The 13,482-nt window shown below is 39.6% G+C and overlaps 1 long non-coding RNA gene across 1 annotated transcript in view; it reads right to left on the reverse strand.

Annotated features, from left to right (window-relative positions):
* The window catches only part of LOC130608625 (uncharacterized), a 119,501-nt gene that overhangs the window by 21,765 nt on the left and 84,254 nt on the right, over positions 1 to 13,482 (reverse strand). The gene's annotated exons all lie outside the window — the stretch shown is intronic.

Here is a 13,482-nt window from a genome sequence, read left to right on the forward strand (position 1 = left end):
GCATTTAGAGGAGAAAGGTCTTACTTAAAAATAGCAATAATAATAAAAAAAAAAAATCAATTAAAAATATGCCCAAGCATCTTCATAAAAGAAAACTACATTTTTCATGGAGATTCTCCATGAGCTTAAAACAATTGTTTAGTAAAGATATAACATATTTTTCACAAATGGCAATTCAAATACAGCTTTGGGTTTTGAGTGCTCTGCTGTTTCTATATCCAAAATCTCCTTTTCAGAAAAGGCTCAGAAAAGAATCAGGCACTTGATACACTCCACCATGACAGCCTGTCCTCTACCATTCAACAAGCAATGCATGGAACTGCAGGATAAATTCCAAAACATACACTAACATATGCTACTAAGAGGCCTAAGTCTTTCATTTTTACCCTGTGTGTTTAAGTATGATGAACTATAAACACATATACTTACTTATTTGACATAGAAATGTGCAATAAGTTACAAAAGCATGAGTACCAACACCACTAAAACCAAGCTGCTTCTGCAAGCCTCTGCAAAAGGCAGTTTTTTACACAGAGACTGGAAAATTTTGCAAGGAATCTAGTTTTTCATTCTCTCCACTGCCCTAGGAGTTAGGGAAACACTAGGCCTTTCCCTGGCTTTGAGCAAAACAACAGTCAAGACCTCTTCTTAGAACTACTGGAAAGCTGCAGACTTCAGCTAAGAGATCCCATAAAAGTGTTATTAATTCTGTTGTAGGACGCATTGATCATATGTGCACTGCTGGTGGAGTACCTCATTTCTGCTATTTTAGAACTGGAGTATTCTGGCCAACACTGTCCTCCAAAGTTCATTATATGCTGCCATGTGCCATGAGGATAACAGAAAGGAAAGTGCAAGACCCACTTTCCTTTCAGTTTCTTTGTCAACTCTGAATGTTATACTAATGAGACAGAGGCAGGTCACAGAAAGTACATGCAGATAATTCACTTCCAAGCGCTTTAACGACCACACAGAGAAGTCTTCCTTTCTTCTTGGAGCGTCTGTCTACAAGCTACACTCTTGCAGCTCACACACAGTAATCTGATGTACAAGAGTTCAACTAAAAATAGATGGCAATAAAGTTCTGCCAAAGGAGCTGTCTGCTCCGGATCGCACCACCAGCAAATGGTGCTTCCAAAAACTATGTGTGGAACCCCATATGGCTGCTTTCCAGATGTCAGCACTGCAGATGCATCTCAAGGAAGCAGCAGAACACGCTTGCTGCCTGTTAAAATGAAGCAGGTAATGGAAAGGGACCCAGCAGAGTAGACAAACACAAAATATAAGCCCTTGTTATTGCTACTTTAAAAGAAACCCTTTGAGATATTGCCTAATATATGGCTTATCAAAGCAGTAAACATTTTAAAGAAGTCTTGGAGCGAATGTTTATATTCTGCTTGCTGAGGCAGCTTTCCCTAGTAAGGATGTATTTAGATGTAAAAATTGCAAAAATACACGACTACAGTTATGAATGCATAAGGCTAGGAAGTACTGTCATCAGCTGCCTGGTAGTTCCAAGGTGCTTATTTTGAATTCATGGAAAAACACTTATTAATCCCCCAAGGAACCTAGATCTCAGACGCTGAGTAAAAAATTCTCTTATGTAAGAGGAAAGCAAACCTTATTAACTCCTAGTTACACCTTCAGAGAATTGACTGGAAATCCAGATGCCTTACCTATGTAACCTATGATCTGAGCCCAGATAATTTGCTCCTTTGTTTCCAATTTCACCTCAGCTATACTTGTTTTGCATTGAGTTATTTTTTTGTTACATAAATGGAATAAAAACTACATTTGTGGAGGTTACTGTTCAACTGAAACTGAAAATCTCTTTCAGAATTTCCCCCTTCATTTATTGTTGGGGCAACGAGATTTTTTGAAATTAACTAGTAATTCACGTGAGATTATTTTGGGCATGTTTGGTCCAAATTGATGGTCCTACCAGTTTGATGGCTGAAAACATCAATGTTTCTTGCTGACCCTTTAAAAAAAGCCTTTCATCAATACAATGGCTGAAAGTGACTCTCAAAATATGACTGACACAAGAAAAACCTCACCCATGAGAAAATCCACATGGAACTGTAAATATAGGTAACATACAGGTATGCCGTCACTGTAGTTGGTTATTTGGTGAAATACGGTGCTGCTACTTTTCTATTTAAATTGTGTTAAAAATTCTCCCAGTTAATACACCATTAACATTACTGAGTCACGTAATTCATATTTTATCACTAATAACAGCGATAGGTGTACCTGCAGCATATTGGAGGAACATCCAAGTAATTTACAAGTGCTAACGATAAGGAAGCATTAATCCTTAGTTTGTAGGTGAAGAACAAATGTACAAGACACTTCTGTTGTATCCAACAAAACCCAAGAACAAGCAGATTCTGTATTTCTAGACAGACTTGAGTCAGGTAAGGCAATATCTCTGTCCTTCCTAGCTCAGTCTATGACAGCAAACTACCTGGAAATAAGTCTTGTTTGGAAGATTTACTCTCTGTCATGTAATTTCAGACTTCTTTTGCAGCTTTAAGATTTTACTGTATGTGTATGGGTGAGAAAGGAAGAATGACTCCACAGGAGTTTTAGATGCTTTAACTTTACTGCCGTACACACCACTTTCTGAGGTGTTTGGCACTAAGGGTGTAATGTATTAAAATGATTGACTGCATTTTAAAAATAGAAGAACTGTTCTGATACTGGGTTTAACTATTAGCACCAAGATATGGCAGAATTTTAAACAGCTCCGAAGCTGCACCCTACTGTGAATGTAAAGCACCCTTCCTTATTCCCCCTTTGCCTATGTTATATGCAAAAACCAGAGGTTTTCATAAAGGAACCAAGTAAATGCCACTAAATTAGTTCCTCACACAGTGAGTACTGTATCCATAGGACCACAGTAACAACTCCATAGTGTCCTTTCGACTCCCATTGTGCATTTTTAGCTTGATTTCATGAAATTCATAGCCTCCCCTCCTTTTTTTTTCTGAACAACATTATGTGTTGCTCTATGGGAGAAGCTTAAGCATAGGTATTTTGATGATTCTTATTTTTTAAATAACCTACATATTCTAGATTAAATGGTGGTTAGTGAAGGGGCTACAAATAATATTAAGAATAAAAGGCTCTGCTGGTTTGAGTGAGATAGAGTTAATTTTCTTCATAGTCATTTGTATGGGACCGTGCTTTGGATTTGTGCTGGAAACAGTGTTGACAACACAGGGATGTTTCAGTTACTGCTGAGCAGTGCTTGCACAGAGCCAAGGCATTTCCTCACCTCACCCCACCAGCAAATGGACTGGGGGTGCACAAGAAGCTGGAAGGGGACACAGCTGGGACAGCTGGACCCCAACTGACCCAAGGGATATCCCACACCATATCACGCCATGCTCAGCATATAAAGCTGAGGGAAGAAAGAGGAGGAACGCTCAGAATGATGGCGTTTGCCTTCCCAAATAACCATTACACATGATGAAACCCCACTGTCCTGGGGATGGCTGAACACCTGCCTGTGATGGGAAGTGGCAAATGTTGCTTTGATTTGCTTGTGGCATGCAGCTTTTGCTTTACCTGTTAAACTGCCTTTATCTCAACCCAGGAGTTTTCTCACTTTTAGTTTCTCTCCCCCATCCCACCAGGGAAGTGTGAGTGAGTGCCTGTGTGGTGTTTATTTGCCAGCTGGGGTTAAATGATGACAATGGTGTAATTTGGTGGCCCAATACAGTGTAAACAGGTTCTGATTCAGAGCTGGGTGAGTGACTGCAGCTACAGGGAGACCCTGCCAGCAGCACGTTCGTGCCAATAGAAAAGAACAGTTAATGGCATCTACCCAAGGTCAGCTCCTCAAATTCGGGAGCTGGTTTTCTTCCAGACACTGTAAAGTTGCTTGTTTAAACGCAGCCAGTCAGCAACAATTAAGCGTCTAAATAAAACATGCAGATTTTTTACTCCTTTTGAAATCTCCTCCATACCACGCTGTTTATTTTCTATTTCTCACAGTCTTCATTATCCAAAAATCAGGCTACAAAATGGCGGTCAGAGTGAGGCAGACATTTTGTAACTGTCTCATTAAAAGCCTAACAGAACAATGAAAATGCGCCGAATGAAAAGAAGCAATCCGAGGAGCCAAAAGGAGCATGTAGCACGATGACGACCGAGCTTCTAAGCAAACCCTTTATCTTATTTTGTAGCAAAGTTAAAACAAAGCTGCACTAAGAAGCAACCTGACAGTATTTTACCCCTGTGCAGGCAAAATATAGTGTAGGGCAGCCCTTTTCAAACATTTTCACTTTGGAGAGCACAGCTCGTCACCTATCTGAGCACAGATTCTGCTGTGCCCCTGTCTACTGTGTGCCATATGGACTCAAAGACCACCCATTGACAGTGACTCAGTCTCTATAATCTTAACCACATTCTTCCCCTGAAAGTCCAGACATTAATGTTTTCTATTAGAGCTCCAGCAACTTCACAGTCTTCAGCACAGCTTTTAAAGCACTTGCAACACAAATCAGCAAATGAACTTTTAAAGAATGGAGCCTACCTCCATCTCTGCAGATTCAAATTCAAAATTCATTCAAATTTAACTATCTAATGTGTAATAAGCTAGGGACAGCAAATGCAGAACAAAGTAATACCATAGCTGATGAAAGAAAAAAGCCCCAAGAATAAGCCTGTTTCCTTTTCTTTGTGTGTGTGCCCACCTGACTGCTCATAGAAGTATTAGCAACTGATGTATCCTAAGAAGCAAATGAGCAAATCTTCAGGAAAAACTGCAAAGCACATGCTACTCATTAAAGATTTAAGTACCTGCCGAATTTCAGGTTTAGAGATTCAGACATTTCTGCACTGTTCCCTGACTGTAAAAAAAAACAAAACAAAACCTACACAAACCAACCTACACCAACTTTTAATACAGAAAACCTATGTTTTTGTCACCCTCCTATAAATGAAAAATGGCTGAGGGGATTTTTTGCTTACATTTTTTAATGATACAAAACAAGCAAAGCAGCTGGGCTAATGTTAAATTTGAAAAGGGGAATATAGGTTTTAAAGAAACATTTGAATTATATAATAAAAAAATTATTAATTTCAATGAAACTTTCTATTTGAGTGTCTTTTAATATAGAACTTAAACCAACAAAACAGGTAAGGACTAATTACATAGATAGGCATGCTGAAAACACAGGCATACAGCTACATTGACCTTAGAAGAGATTGGGCTAAAGCAATGCATCTCTGTTCCTCTTTTCTTACAAAGACTTGCATGCAGTGTGATGCTGCTACTTGATATGTAATGAACCAGGTCACAAAACAGGCAACTGAATGGAAGAAATGGCTGGCCCTCAAAAGCCAAAGTTAGGTAACCCTTCCCAGAGTACAAGAGTACAGGTGGGAGAGTGAAGCAGCTTCCTGGAAAAACAGCCTGGAGAAGTTTCTTTTGAAACTTTATCCCTTGGTGGGAAAAGGGAGAAAGCCAGTGTGCCTTACCATGCTGAAAGAAAACTACTCTGAGCTCCCCAGACAGAGCAGGGTAAAATGTTCTCAGGAAAGGGAAGAATTTAGCCTATAGTTTACATATGACTGTGACACATTTGCTGGTAAGACTGTATCTCTCTGTGCTTTTCTACATGTGAGAAATTTCCAAGCTACATACTGACCATTCTCTTACAAGCAAGTAAGAGGTACAGCAAGTGAAAGGTGATTTGTTTGAGCCATTTAGACCTCTAGCGTACATATAAAAGGACAGGAGGAGAATTGTTAGAACAGTCTGTACCCTTGGCGGAGCCAGAGCTGCCCAGGACAGGCACATGTGCGATGCTGTTAACATATGGTGGGGGTCCCGCTCCAGACTGTGCTACAGCAAGGCCTGAGAGAGACAGGTCTGAAGAGTCCAGCTGCTAAATGACCCCCTCCACTGCTTGCATGAAGGCTGTCTCTTACAACACAATATAGCCCTCTGTGTTCCACAGGAGATGTTATTTCTCCGAGACATGTTTTGCAGCGTCCCATGTCTTTGTGGCGGGGCTAGCAATCTGCCGCACTGCTGTGACAACAGGTGGGACTCCTCTTTCAGAACTTGAACAGACCTGTCAAAACCCGAATGCCTGCCAAGCTTACTACTACACAGATGCTGTATTCAAAGGTTACGACCCATCTCTAAACCCACTGAGTTAAAAGCAATGCTGATTACAGTTGTCCTCTGCTTTCATTACAAAACCCCCAAATTGTGGAAAGAATTCTGAGCTTTGTCACAAATTTGGAAGCAGGCCAAAGTTCATGAAGAAGTTCGCTAAGGGTCGTGATCCTTCAGACTAAAGCTAAGTTGAATCTGAGCTGGGAGAAAAAATGCTCTGAGCTAAAACTGGAAGTGTGGGAAACTTGTGGTTTGACAAGATTTCCTTGCAAAGCCAGGTGAAGTTCCGTGGTTTCTGTGATATTTCACAAAGAGTGCCTGAGTGCCTTTGAACTTGAAACTCAAAGCAGAATCCAGCAGCTGCAAACTTAAACACGGCAAGACAAAGATGAAGGAAAAAAATGTTTGCATGAGCTCCTGGGAAGAATACACTGCATTTCACCTGCCGACATTTGAAGAATCAGGGTCTACACATCCTACTTTTCAATTTAAATAAAAATATTATGGAGGTATGGCAGAGGCACAGTTACATTACCTAAGTGAGGCACCTGTGGGTGGACTGCAGGGTTCCTGTTAAGACTGCTGCCCATTGCTGTTCTTGGAGCTAATCACATCGACTTCTAGAAGTTTTGCAGTGCCATCCCCACTGGCTCCATCACAACTACTTTTCTAGAGCAACCAAAGCTACCTCAGGAGGGACTGAAAGAGAAGCTGGTTCTAGCCCTTAAATTTGAAGAACTGGAATTAAAAAGACAAAACTGGTGACAAAAAGACAAAACCCACAATCTGGGTTTAGGGTTTGAAGCAGTTATTTTCCTTCAAATAATACTTTCCAGTCATCTCCTCTACACTGCAGCTTTCAAAGCTGATGAAACAAATGGCTTGGACTCACTTCCATGAGGGGTATTATATTAGTTCATGACAGTGTGAATCTCTGTGCTGTTTGGCACCTGTTAGCAAGCTGATGCAGAATACTTCAAGCATCCCCAGTCTTCTGGTCACAAACGGCTTGTAAGAGAGGGAAACCAGTGTGGAATAATACCATCTGCATAGGCACGAGTGGTCTACAGCCATATAACTTAGCAGCTTTGGTTTGCTGTATGTTAGAATTGGAATAATTGTATTCTGTAAGAAATCTACAGTATTTTATGTTTTGAGGAGCTTTCCTTAATAGCACTAAAAACAGGAGAGTCTACATGCTGTGCATAAAACTGTAAGGTAAAAAGTGACAATTAATTTAGGAACGCAGGAAGCAAGGACAGTAAGCAGCAAAAGAAGAAAGGTAAAATAGGAAAGTAAAAGCAAGATGATTACAGACAGATGAGAATAAAGGTCAAAAAAATCCCAGCAAAATTGGCAGAAACATTTAGAAATCATACTGAAAATCAAGTAACTGGAATAAAAAAACACTAAGCATGTGAATTATGGCACATTTTTTTTGACACTTTTTTTCTAAAGTTTAGAACTTTTTAATCAGTAAAGAAATATTAGTTTAGTTTAATTGTGATTCTACTATTAAATTGGTAGAGAAAGAGAAAAAATCCTAAGTTTTGTCAGCACAGTTTCTGTCATTGGGCTTCCTTCTTTGGTGAAGTATTCCTCAACCACTGGTAAATTCTGGAAATTATATATGCTGATCCTAGAATAATATCCCCTGCCCCACCTCAAACTCTAACACAGCAAAACTGTAAAAAAACCCCAACATTTCCATTAAATGGTTAATCACGTCACCTCAGGGTCACTGCAATATTTTCTCTAGTTGTAGTTTCTGCCTGTCGGAGTGAAGTTTGGGAAAAGAAGAGCAGAAAAATACTTTGTGGAGAATCACAAATACTACACCTGGGGTTTTAATATATAGCTCTGTGTCTATTTTTTACAAATCTATTTCCTAATGGAGGAGCTTTATATGAGCAAGAGAGTCAGATTGATACAATTGTGAGCATATAAGCACTGTGATTTTTGATTGTGAACCTGGATAAAGCTAAAGTTGTAAAGATTATCTGGAATAAAATGAACTAGAACAATAACAACCCCCAGAGTGCTTTCTTGTTAGTTTAAAAGTACTGGATTTACCAGTATATGGTATAATATGACTCTTTATATACATTTCTCTTCATCATTTTATTAAGACCAGTTGCAGTGACAAACAATTGTTTTAATAAACAAATGTCGCCCTATATTTTAAAAACTACAGGTTCCTGAGACAAAGAAATCCACCCCACAACCCCAAAGCTAAAAAATAATACAACATAAAAAGAAACTGAGGAAAAAAAAAAAAAGAACCCTCACACCAAATGAGTTTTGCATGGAAGTGGTATTTCTTGTCCACAACTCCAAGCACAAGTTTACTGCTTATTAGGAGCTTTATTACCGATACCATAACTTCCTTTTGTGTCCCTATAGCAAGCCAATCAAAACCCATGCCTCTTAATTTGACTCTGATAAAGTAAGCATAACACAATGCACAGTGCAAGTATTGCAAGAGTACAGTCTTTAATGCTAGGAGCTCTGTACCTACTGAGACCAAGGCATCAGTCAAAATCTGATGTGAGATGGTGATGAAAGGCTCGTGACGTGCCAAGGAAGAGCAGGTCCTGCTCATCTGCGCAAACAGTCTTCAAACAAGACTACACAGATGGCCCAAAGGAGATATGTCTTTGCAGGATCAGGTCCTTGCAGTCTAAGTAGCAATCCTGAAATTTACTTCTAATTACAGAGGCATGGAAGTGTATTGGTCAGTATAAATAACCATAGCCTGGTGGGAAATTCTGGGAAGGAAAAGGTGAATATCTTAGGTCACTGGAGTGAAATGCTAACTCCCTGGATTCTCTCCCCTGCATGTTGTCATTCTTAAGGTAGTGACATCTGCATGTTTTGTGCTGGCCTGGACCAAATTCTACCTATTCCACAAAGTTATCCAGACCACTAACAGTTAACAGTAAATGTACAAAAGAGAACAATCAAACACTGCCAAGGGAGATGAAATTAAATATCCCAACAGACATTCCTGTTCATGCGACATTCTGCCCAACAGGCTCCCTCGGATTCTACAGTGATAACAGTACAATTAGCTTCATTATTAATGCTAATTCAATGTGAATAGAATGGAATAAGTAGTTCAAATTAGCAATTTCTTTTAGGAATTCTGGGGTGGCAACAGTAACATCTGTTTCTTTGTCAAGCGACAACAGACAGCTTAAACTTCAGGTTTGCCTTCCCTGCAACACCAGGCATCATGATACTAACCCAGAGCTAGGTAATGATTCTCCTGACAATTTCAATGAGTTTTCAGCTACCTAAGCAGGCTTCAAGCTAATGAGCACAGGTAGCATCAGCAGCAGCGTAGCCACTGCAGCATGGTGTTCACAAGGGACTGGTTTATCTGCCTTAGAGGCTGACCTCTTGTACTACCACATCCAGACAGTGCCTGGGGTGCAGACCAGCCAGCCAGAAGCTGGTTTGGGTATGTTCTGCTAAGATGCAGTTCTAGCATGGGCTTCAGCCTAGTTCTTACTTGTGTGACAATGACTACACTGAAAATCAGCCCTTGGACTACCAGGATGATTTGATTAGCAGCACAGCATGACTGGATTAGCAGCTGATGCACTGCGTTAACTCAAGTTTGAAGTCGCTTGCCACTTCTCTATTGCATTACCAATTTAAACATCAGTAGCACTTGCTCTTCGAAACAGGCTCCTGAAGGACTAGCTGACTCAAGTGAAAAGCACTAACCACTCCACAAAACTAGAGGTTTTTGTGGGTAAATGAAGTTAAGGTCCCAGTAACACTTGAGTTGGGTCTGTAGTTCACACTTCAGTGAAGACAGATGCTTATTTTACATATGCACACTCAAGAGTAAGACTTTTATGTTCTTTTTTTTCCTTCCCATAAAGTATTTGTTTTCTGAAACACTTTCAGAACTGCTTAATTAACACCATGTTTCTGTTTTTGTATTGGAGGCTGCTTTTTAAAGCTATTTTGAAATATAAATTCTGCACAAACCGTTCCATATAAGTTCTTTTTTACTTCTAAAAGCTTCCCTCTGCCACATTACGTTTTTCTGAGTAGGAATCACAGATTACCTAGTTTAGAATCATTGTTTAGAGGAGTTTTACATTTGAAGTCCCCATCTTTTACTCCTGCGCAACTGTGAAAGAGTTAATCTCACATCTTATGGGAGTTTGCCCTTAATAAGAAAGCATTAAAGCAAGCCAACAATAATAAGCTAAATGAAGGCCATTCTTCAGCCTTTTGTCAATATTTTCATAGCAACAAATAGATCAAACACAAGATATTTTTTGAGGCTTTTATTTTTTCCCTCTTTGTAAATCATAAATGCTTTGGTATATTTAATTTCAAAATGAGTTCCCTGTGGATTAAGCTAACACAACAGATTAAAAAAAACCTTCCAAACCCTGCTATATCTTCAATGGAAAAGTACACAAAATGTTCTTTTGCTATTTCCCCCTGCTCATTTTCTAACTGTTCCTCCTTCCCCTACACCTAAGACCAAACTGTTTGTGTTAATCAGAAAAGTTTCAGTCCTATTCTTAGACTTCATAACACTGTAGCACATATTTTTCTAAATAAATAAAAGATTTTAGCTATATCCAGAGGAAGACACTCAAGTGTCTAAACGTTTGCAACAGCACACAGATGTAGCTGGCATATTCATATAGGAAGAGGTAGAAAACTGTCCTCTGCAACATGAACTCAGCCCTTGTAAATCAGGGGGAATACCTCTGTTTTGTGACAGTCTGTGTCAGCACTACTTGGTGTCTGTTTGTGGCAGAAGGGTTTGAAATGTGTTTGAAGACCCAAAGGACTGTTGTTCCTGAAACTGTACCAGTTTTAAATCTTCTTAAACAAGGTCAGAATACAATTCTGCCCAGTGAGAGGTATTTGTGAGCCCTAACTGACTTTTCCATGCAAGGGCACTGGCCAGACTCTGAAAATATTCCACTGCAATACTTGCTTGTCAGCAGGGATTTAATGTGTGGACTTGAATGTCCTTTCTCGTGTCCTTCTGTCCTTACCGGTTACATATGGCCAAGGGCTCCTCAGTGAAATATAGAGTACAGCTGTTAACAACTGCTTTAACATATGGACACATTCCGTTAATGTATTAGGCTAGGCTTAGTTCCCCACCCCCATTAAATCTGTTTCATGCTAAGTCCTTTTCCTGGAAAAAGCTTTTGTAGAAACTGAAAATTCTGGTCTGTAGACTGACAAGAAGGCAGCAATGGTGATAATGAGACAACCTATGAATGGCATTACACAAATGACTCAATGCAGAGGGGAGGTCCAGGCTGGACCACCTCCTCCTTCGTGCAGCTGAATCAAAGAACAGAGTATCAAAACTAGAAGCAAAAGAGGTAGAACCAGTCTTATGTTTGATAAATCATCAACTCTTCCAGCTGGCCCCATGCAGCTGCGATGTCTACCAGCACCAAAAGAGCACAACACGAGAACGTCATGAAAACACTCTGGGATCACCTCTTCCTTAGGTGTTTGGTGCCCTGCCTGGCCCTTGTCCAAAGTGAAAGAGTCCCCTCTAAAAATGTTGCAAGAGTAGTAAAAGTAGTGGCACATTACTTATAAATAGCATCCTAAGTTTTGACAAATTTCTCTGGAGAGAGAGGCAGGCATACAGCATGAACACAAAACAATGAATGCTAATTCACAAAGAAATGAAAGTACCAATTGCAGTTCTGAAAGACTATGAATTTCAGCCTTAGCGTGCACTCAGTTTGGTTACTTATCGTGTATCTGAAACAACTGTAGTGGGTTTTTTTCTGTGTTTATTTTGGAGTTGGCTATTTTTAAGGTCAAAGGCCCTGCTAAGAGAGGAAACTGCCTCTCTAGGGTATTGGGAATTAAACAGAGGAAAGAAAAAGGCACAGAGAAAGTAACTGCCTTACAGAGAGAACTCAAATGTTTTGTTTCCTTCCTTGTTCAGTCTGTAGTCAAAAAAGAACTTTACAGTAAACAATTCATTAAAGAAACAAAACAAAACAAACCAACAAAACCCCAACAAACCCAAACCAATGTAATTCTGAATTTCACAGCAATTTTCTTTTAACTTTTTCCCTCCTGGAATCCCCGTGATATAAAGGGACATCTTGTTGATTGGCTTTTACAGCTTCAGAGGTTAGGCTTACCACTCTTCTCTCTGGTGACATATAAGGGCATCTATGTCAAGCCAAGTGTTTTATCCAGCCAGTATTCTGACTTGGAGAAACGAATGTGGACGTGTGGGTAAGGCTGAGAGCCTTGGAAAAGCCAACTGAAGCAGAAATCAGGTATTGCAGAGGATATGTACTGCACTGAGACCACAGACTTCTGTGCTAGGATCCAGAGGAAACCAGAACTAAAGCAATGGTACAGGAAAGGACAGGAGCAAGCAACCAGAGAGGCTGGGAAGACAACCAAGGCAATTCCACCATAGGAAAAGAGCAGAATCTACTGCTACCCACTTGCAGTCTGCTCTGACCCTGCTCAAGGAGGTCATGCAAGATGTCACCACAGCAAAACTACACTGCATATCTGACAAAAGGAATTCACTCTAGAGTCTTAGGTGTTAAATAATGTAAAGAAAGATCAAAGCCAGCAGCTATATGAAAAGAGACTTCCTTCATAACTTAATTGCAAAATACCAATGTTATTTATTTAAGCAACTATGACCTTTTTTTATGCACTGTAATGTAAATGCTTATGTGTGGGTGTCAGAAGAACATCATGATAATAAATTACTAATACCTTTGATCAGGAGTTGCTCGATTTATTTTGCTGGGATAGCATCCCTATAGAAATAGAGTGGTATTGTACCTTGCTGAGTCAGGGGTTACAGCTGTTTCTAATTCTGTCCCAGGCTCTGCATTTGAATAAGAGAAATCCATTTGGATGCACATGTCACACCCAGACATTATTGTAAGAAACTATCTTTTGTTTCAGTGAGGATTCTCAAACTTGGGATATCAATAAAAATGGGACAGGAGCCAAAGACAATATAAAATAATCCTCTCTTCAGAAATCGTTTTGTAGATGTATATGCAATTTATCTTTAGGAGATACCTATGTGTTTATATGCAGCCTGACCTGAATAGGGTACATACCTGTACAATATTTTCCAGTGACACAAAAGAGCTACACAGCTTTTTCTTTTATTCACCTGCACAGATATTCTATCATATACACGAAAGTAGGTGTAAAAATACAGATCAGAACTGAGTGCTACTAGTTCGAAGTGAAACTGTATGACCTCTCAATCCCATTTAAACACATTAGTAGGCTTTCATAAAATTAAACAATATTGTAGCTATATTAGCACAACCAAACAGTCATTG

The sequence above is a fragment of the Pezoporus wallicus genome, unplaced genomic scaffold (genome assembly GCF_028554395.1).
Source record: "Pezoporus wallicus isolate ANWC-B61680 ecotype Strahan unplaced genomic scaffold, APGP_CSIRO_Pwel_v1 scaffold_3294, whole genome shotgun sequence".
In the NCBI taxonomy this organism is placed as follows: domain Eukaryota; kingdom Metazoa; phylum Chordata; class Aves; order Psittaciformes; family Psittacidae; genus Pezoporus; species Pezoporus wallicus.